Source organism: Protomyctophum bolini (assembly GCF_963924005.1).
Source record: "Protomyctophum bolini genome assembly, chromosome: 15".
In the NCBI taxonomy this organism is placed as follows: domain Eukaryota; kingdom Metazoa; phylum Chordata; class Actinopteri; order Myctophiformes; family Myctophidae; genus Protomyctophum; species Protomyctophum bolini.
The window spans coordinates 13975568-13983022 of record NC_137876.1 but is presented as its reverse complement, the minus strand read 5'-3'; positions in this window follow the sequence as shown (position 1 = coordinate 13983022).

Here is a 7455-nt window from a genome sequence, read left to right as displayed (position 1 = left end):
ACAAAAAAAAACAATTTATTAACCAATGCAGATGTTAAAGAGCATGTTAATAATACAATATAACTACCGGTATATAGCGTGATTCTGCAGTAGAGGTGGTCTCCGTCTCTAGCTTAGACTCTAGATACTGTATTTTGTGACATATGACATGCCCTCGATCTGATCAATCTACCTGTATATAGTGCAATTGCTCCTTTCCCCTTCAAATTAAGCTTTTGTGGTAATAAATTATGTTAACTGCACATCCCTGTTTCTGCCAGCTCATGGCACTGAATGAGATTAAAAACAAAAACATGGAAATAGGCGAAATTATTTAATCGGTTGGAATCCCACCTTTCCCACCGTTTCACCCAAACATACCCAGTCTCATAAGTTACAGATGTCTTTTTGATTTTGAGCAGTGGTTCTCAAACCTTTTTGACTTCAGTACAGGTTTCTCTTAACCCATTTAGGACTGAGGCCGATTCTAAAAACGCCTTCTAAATCCCTACCCAGAAGAAAACTTCAAATGTTACAAAACATGTATTGCTATGTTCTGTACATGTATATACTGTACAAAAATGGGTTCCCTTCTTGAAAGGTATGGTTACAAAAAGGGGTTCCCGCCCATAATGGGTAACATAACAGGGAGTAAGTTACTTGGATTCAGAAATCCAAGTAGCCTTTACGTGACTACAGTTTGCTTAATAGAAAACTGTAACAAAAAACTAGCTAGCATGTGATTCTATGAATGAATGCTAGTAATAAAAATCTACCAATACCATTTACAAAATTATACTAGATAATTGACCTTTAGTTCTGTAACTATGATAGTATACAAATGGAACCAAATAAACCTTATGTGTCCAATGTCCATTTGGTTCTACACTCAAGGTTATGGGGGCCCTTAAAAGGTTTGAGAACCACTGATCTAGGAATAAATACAAATTCCATTATTGTGGCAGTATAGAACAGTTGTGCAACATCAACTGAAGCAACCAAAATATGACTGTCAATGTTTAATATAATGATAAATGACAATGGTATCGTAATGGAATAGACTGGCATAACAGCATTTTAGGCAGTATTGGCAGCTTTTCCGATACTGGTATTGGAACAACTCTAAATAGTAACGCTAGAAATGCAGCGATACAATTTCAATTAGTGCCTCCTGAGCAGATTTATTATTATTTATTATATATTATCAAAATAATATAATTATAAAATCTAAACATTAATTTCTATATTCTACAGGGCACAATTGAATTGATTCATTCAATTTAAAAGCACGGTTAGTTCTGCAGGTGTCCGAGTTCAGGACCAAGAGGGGTCTTTTTGCACCCCATGCAATTCCTCCGGTCTATGGTCCACCAACTGTTTCTGACCCTGGTCCTGAAGTTCCCTCAGACCCAGGAATGTGGAGGGGGTTGGAGGATGAAGTCGTGAAGGCAGGACTCTGACCAGAAGGAACCGGGTTGCCAAATAGGAGGCACTGGAACTCACTGTGTCGCCGTTGGAGGTCCTTCAATTGACCGCTGAAGTGATCCTCTGAGTAGGACGCATGTCTTTCAGCTGCTTTGGCCTCCAGTTCCAACTCTGCAGTCTTGGCCTCCAGCAGCTGGATCTTATCCTGTAGTCTTTTTTCCTTCTCTTTGTGGCTTTCTCGCTTTGTTTGGGCGTGTGCTGCTCTCTGCAATTTATCCTTGGCTTTGCTGTATTTGTTCTGCAGCTCCGAAACTGTCTGCTGAAGCTTGTGTTTTTCCTCCAGCCACTCCACATGGTGGTTCTCCACAGGCTTCTCAGGCTCATGCTGGATCTTCTCATTTTCTGTGTGGCGCTTTTCCTGGGCCTGTATTGCACTCTGCAATCTATCCTGGTCTTTGCTATATTTGTTCTGCACCTCTGCAACCTTCTGATGAACCTTGCGTTCTTCCTCCAGCCACTGCACACGGTGGTCCTCCATAAGCTTCTCAGCCTCACACTGGCTCCTCTCAGCTTCTACCTTAGTCGTCCTCAACTCCTCCCGGACACTGTCCAGCCTCTCCCTCAGATGCTTGTTGGTCTCCACCAGATCGCTCTGAGAGCGAGACGACGTCCCCAGCTGCACACCCAGCTTTTGATTCTGTTGTTTTAGTTGATCTATCTCTGCCTTCTGTCTTTCAAGATCCTTGAGATGTGAGTAATGCTGTTGTTGTAGTTTGGTCTTCAGGCTCAACACTTCTTTGTGGGCCGACTCCTCCCCCGGGTGGGCTCTCTGCATAACCTTCTGTTGTTCCTTCTCTGCCAGGCAGTTGTTGAACGAAGTTTTGTTGAACTGTTCCTTGTGGGTGCTCTGCACCTTACGGAGTTCCCTGTCTTTCTCAGCCAGCATCTCTTGTTGCTTTTTCACAGTCCCTTTCAAAACCTCCACATCAGACTGCAGACCATCAATTTGCATCTGCAGCGTGTCCCTCTCTGCTCCTTTATACCGGGCACATTCCAGCTTGATGTTGGCCATCTCCAGCTTGTGTGTGTGCTTCATGCTCTCCACCTGGAAGGTGAGAGAGTTCACTTCTCTCTCAGCCTTGTGCAGTCGCCCAGTCAGCTGGGTGTTTTGCTTGTGGCTGTGTTGCAGCTCTCTCTCTAAGCGCTCTAATGGGAGACGCAGCGACTGCTGTTCCGCCTCCAGAGACTTAACCGTTAACTGGGACTCGGCCATCTGGCAGATGTGGATGCGCTGCATGTTCTCCACCTGCTGGCCCCTGTTGTCTCTCTGGCCACAGAGCTCACCCGCCTCCAGTCCTTTCAGCCGCACATGGAGCTGGACCCTCTCCTTTAGCAGAGCCTCCACACGTTTCTTATCACGAGACGGGTCGAAGCACTTGTACCGGGCCACCAGATCCTCCTTATCCCGCTCCAGATTGACTATCACTGCATTGAAATTGATCTTCCTCTCGTTGAGTACTCGTTCACTTTCTTCTACGTTGTGGTCAAACTGCGATTTAAGGGAGATGTATTCAAAACGCAGATTATTGTACTCTGCTCTGTACCTCTGCATCTCCTCTTCCAGCTTGTTGAAATGCTCTCTAACTGGCCCTAGTTGCATCTCCTGCTGCAACTGGGCCCTGAGTCGCTCCAGCCACTGAGGGTTCGTCACCTGCAGTTTTAGCTCCTCCAGGTTCCTGCTGCTGTCCTGTAGCTCTGCCAGCAGAAACGCCAGGTTCTCCTGGTGAGACCGTTTGACATTCAGCAGCTGCTTCAGCTCTACTTGTTTCTGGGTTAACACATTCTGCAGACTGGTGTACTCAGCATGCAAGGCCTTGTAGTTATGCTTGAGGTTTTCACACCTGATCCTCTCATCAGTCAGTATTTTCTCAAGCTCCATATCTGATCCCTCCAGCCCTGTGAGAGTCCCCGGCGGAGCTGGAGGCTTCACATCCTGATAGCTAATCTTGCTGTTATATATATATATATATATATATATATATATATATATAAATCCTGTATTATGTTTCTCTCTTTGTGACTCTTACTCGCTATAATATGTTGTCTCTATAGGTCATAGATACAGCTGTAGATTAAGTATCATCTAATCATCTAAATATAGTTTAACCCTATATTTTTACAGACTCTTGGTCAGCCTATAGGCCAACTCCAGCTCTGGTCAGACATCACACAAAACACATACCATTGCCATGCAATGCCTGCCAATACTGATTTGCGCAGGCACATTTGCAGTTTGTCCAAAGATAATGGCGAGCTAACACCGATAATTGCGAATGCACTGAGCACTTACTATGAGACCTAGCAGATCATGTCTGTCTGTCTGTCTGTCTGTCCGTGTGTCCGTGTCCCCCCCCCCCTTTGTGCCCATATATGGAGCTGAGTGATTTGTTTGTGATTGATGCAACACACTCCATATTTGGACGTATAGCTGCTTTGGGGACTCCTTATATGGTTATGGCTAAGTTAAAAACTTAACTTAAAAATAACTTAACTTAAAAAAATAATAACTTAAAAATAAATCTTAAAAAAACCCAAATATGTATGAGCTGCGTTCGCTTCCCGCGTTTGCGCGTCTTACTGGTAGTAGGCCTATATATCATTGCCAGTAGTTCTCTGCTGAACTTTCTATTTTTATTTCTATCTTATTTTCTCTTAGAATAAAAGATCTTTGGATTAATTGTTTTCCGACCTTTAATGAGCCGACCTATTTAACTATACTGGACTTGAGGTAGGTTAGGTATTTTGTGATATTATGTAATTCATTTAATTAGGCTAATGCCTATATAATTAGGCCAATGAATGCCATTCTCATTGGGAATGCATACCCTTCTGGTTATGCAATAACCGTTGTACCCATTTGTCTGTCTGTGTCCCTTTTATGCCTATATATGGGCATATGGTATAAAATAGTTTATTGAGGGCAGATTATTAATGGCATAATCCAAATCACCTCTCTAATTGCAAACGCAGTGAGCACTTACTATGAGACCTAGCAGATCATGTCTGTCTGTCTGTCTGTCTGTGTGTGTGTGTGTGTGTGTGTGTGTGTGTCCCCTTTGTGCCCATATATGGAGCTGAGTGATTTGTTGCAACACACTCCATATTTGGACGTATAGCTGCTTTGGGGACTCCTTATATGGTTATTGCGAACGCAGTGAGCACTTACTATGAGACCTAGCAGATCATGTCTGTCTGTCTGTCTGTGTGTGTGTCTGTCTGTCTGTCTGTGTGTCTGTCCCGCTATCCAAATATGGAGTGTGTTGCATCAGCAATCACTCAGCTCCATATATGGGCACAAAAGGGGCCAGGTCCACTCAGCTCCATATATGGGCACAAAAGGGGCACCATATAAGGAGTCCCCAAAGCAGCTATACGTCCAAAACCCAAATATGTACGAGCTGCGTTCGCTTCCCGCGTTTGCGCGTCTTACTCGTGGCTAAGTTAAAAACTTAACTTAAATATGTACGAGCTGCGTTCGCTTCCCGCGTTTGCGCGTCTTACTGGTCCTATTCTATACTTAATTTATTTTAGTAAATAAGGGTTTGCACCAGTAAACCTTCTTTGAATTCAGTTTAAAGTTTCTGGTTTAAATGCGCTGAGGTCAATTAGTTAATGTGCTGATTTTCTATTTGAATTGTGATTCCCAGAATAATCAGTTCATTTATAGTTATTCCTTTCACTGCATTTTATCTCGTCTTATATAAAATTGGTTTCATATTAAGTAGTCTGTGGTGTTTTAATCAATGAACAGAACACAATTCGGTCACGCAATGAACTTGTTTATTAATCCTTTTTTGACTGATTGAATATTTATTAGTCAGAAATAAACAGCATGTTGTACAGTAAGATATTAAGGCTAAAAGGATAACACAAAAAGGCCTGTAGAGTCCTCCATTATACATTTGTTGGATAAATTAGTGTCAATACTAAACAGCTAATACTAAAGTATTAAATATGTTTCCAAAGATGTACTGTATTTTGAGCTGAGACATTGTGAGTTAGAATGCTATTTCAAGGGGTAAAAGTCATCCATTCCGCTTGGAATGGACGGAAGGAGCACTCAGGCTTGATAGAAAAGGGTTGTTGTTCTTAGCTGGGGGATTGGCAGGGGGGTCCATGGGGGACTGTGGACCCTTCTGCTGGGCAGAGAATGGATTTTCCGCCAAAGCAGCTGTGTTAGTGGGTGAGATTCGACCTGTGGAGTTCGAGTTGGGGACATTGTTCCACGGGGCATTCCACAGCGCTTGATGCATTTTCAAATTAGGTTGGGTCAGGTGGTTATGGGACGAAGGGAGATTGGTGGGCTGATGGTGGCTCATTGGTAGAAGTAATGAGGTACTGTATGGGGGCACAATAGAACTGGAGCTGGAACAGATCTTATTTAGAGTCGTTTTGGGCTGTTCAGTGAGGAATGGATTGGTGGGTGATGGAGCACTCAGACCTGATAGAAAAGGTTTGTTAGCTGAGGGGTTGGTAGGGATCAGTCTGTCCAGGTTGACCAGGGAGGCTGCTGTCGGCCCCAGAAAGGCCTCAGAGATCTGACAGGTACGAGGGCTGTGGGAAGCCTTGCTCTCACCTCGTCCATTCACATTTCTCTGTGCAAGTGAGACCCAGGAGTCTGAACTGGCCAAGTAAGCAGGAACCTCGGGCCAACCCTCTGAGGAAACATCTATCAGGTCCATGGCAGCCCCACCTGGCTTTTCAGTTTTTTCAGGGCTCCGAGCTAGATGAGGTGAAGATGAGTGGAAGGAGGTCTTCATCCCATACGAAGAAGAGTGAAAAGAGGACAGGGAACCACTGGACCAGCTGAACTCGTCCCCATAGAGGGCTGCCTTTGTGGGCTGACTTGGAGCCTTTGGAGGTGTTAAGGACCCTGAGCCCAATCCACCCCCATATGTGTGCTCCTTGATCATCAGGGCTTTGGTTCTCTCCTGTTTCAACATGTCGCTGTCACTTAACAGAGTGACCAGCTCCTTGACCTTCCTCTGCACATAGACGCCTTGGTCGCACCCATCCTGGTCCCTATACTGGAAGTCCTCCAGTGTCTTAATGATGTCGATGTTATTCTGACAGTGCATGGCCACAGACTCAGCCCCCAACTTGATCAAGTAGTCCAGCAGGATCAGTGTCTTGTAGACATGTCGCCAGTTCTTTCCATGGTCGTTCAGCCGCTTCCAGATCATGGGCATGATCTCAGAGAAGGCCAGCTTGTTGTAGGTAAGGTTGGCAATCTCTAACATAAGCGAGCTCTGTGGATACCAGAGATCATTTGACGTGGCCTCCCGTACCTTGATCTCAGCCTCTGTGTAGTTTTTTACAATGTTCTTTACCCGACGCCGGAACAATAACATGGCAGCAGTCATGGTAGGTAACAGAAGTTCTTGAAGGTAGAATCTTGAAGAGGTCTATAAAGCGTTGTCCTGGAGATCAGATAGTTGGAGATTATTGGGAGCTACACCCAAATATGGAGTATATACAGTATAAGCATAATGCAGTAAGACAGAGTTACGCAAAATACATCATCAGTATGTCATCAGTATGCCCATAAATAGGCATACTGATGACACCAGTGATCCCCATATATGGGCATATCAGCCGGATCAGCTATGTGACGTAGATGTGAGGGCCGCAGCAACTCTAGATGTGGTGCTCATTTGGGCAGATAGTGATGAGAACTATAGATCAGGGAACTCTGCATATGAGCATAAAGGGACACAGGCAGAAAGATAGACATAATTATACCGCAGTATAGACAATAGAGATCTCCATATATGGGCATAACTAGGGACACAGATCGATGACTAAAGTCACTATAGTTACCAATTGTTAAAAAGGCCTTGCCCTGCGTCCATGTTTGTTTATATCAGGTTGCTATGGTTACCATGATGTCAAACATGAGAACTATTTTTTCACCAGACCATTGTATAAAATACAAAAATTGCAAAATATAAAACATGAGCCTGTAGATTATTTTTCACTATATATATATAT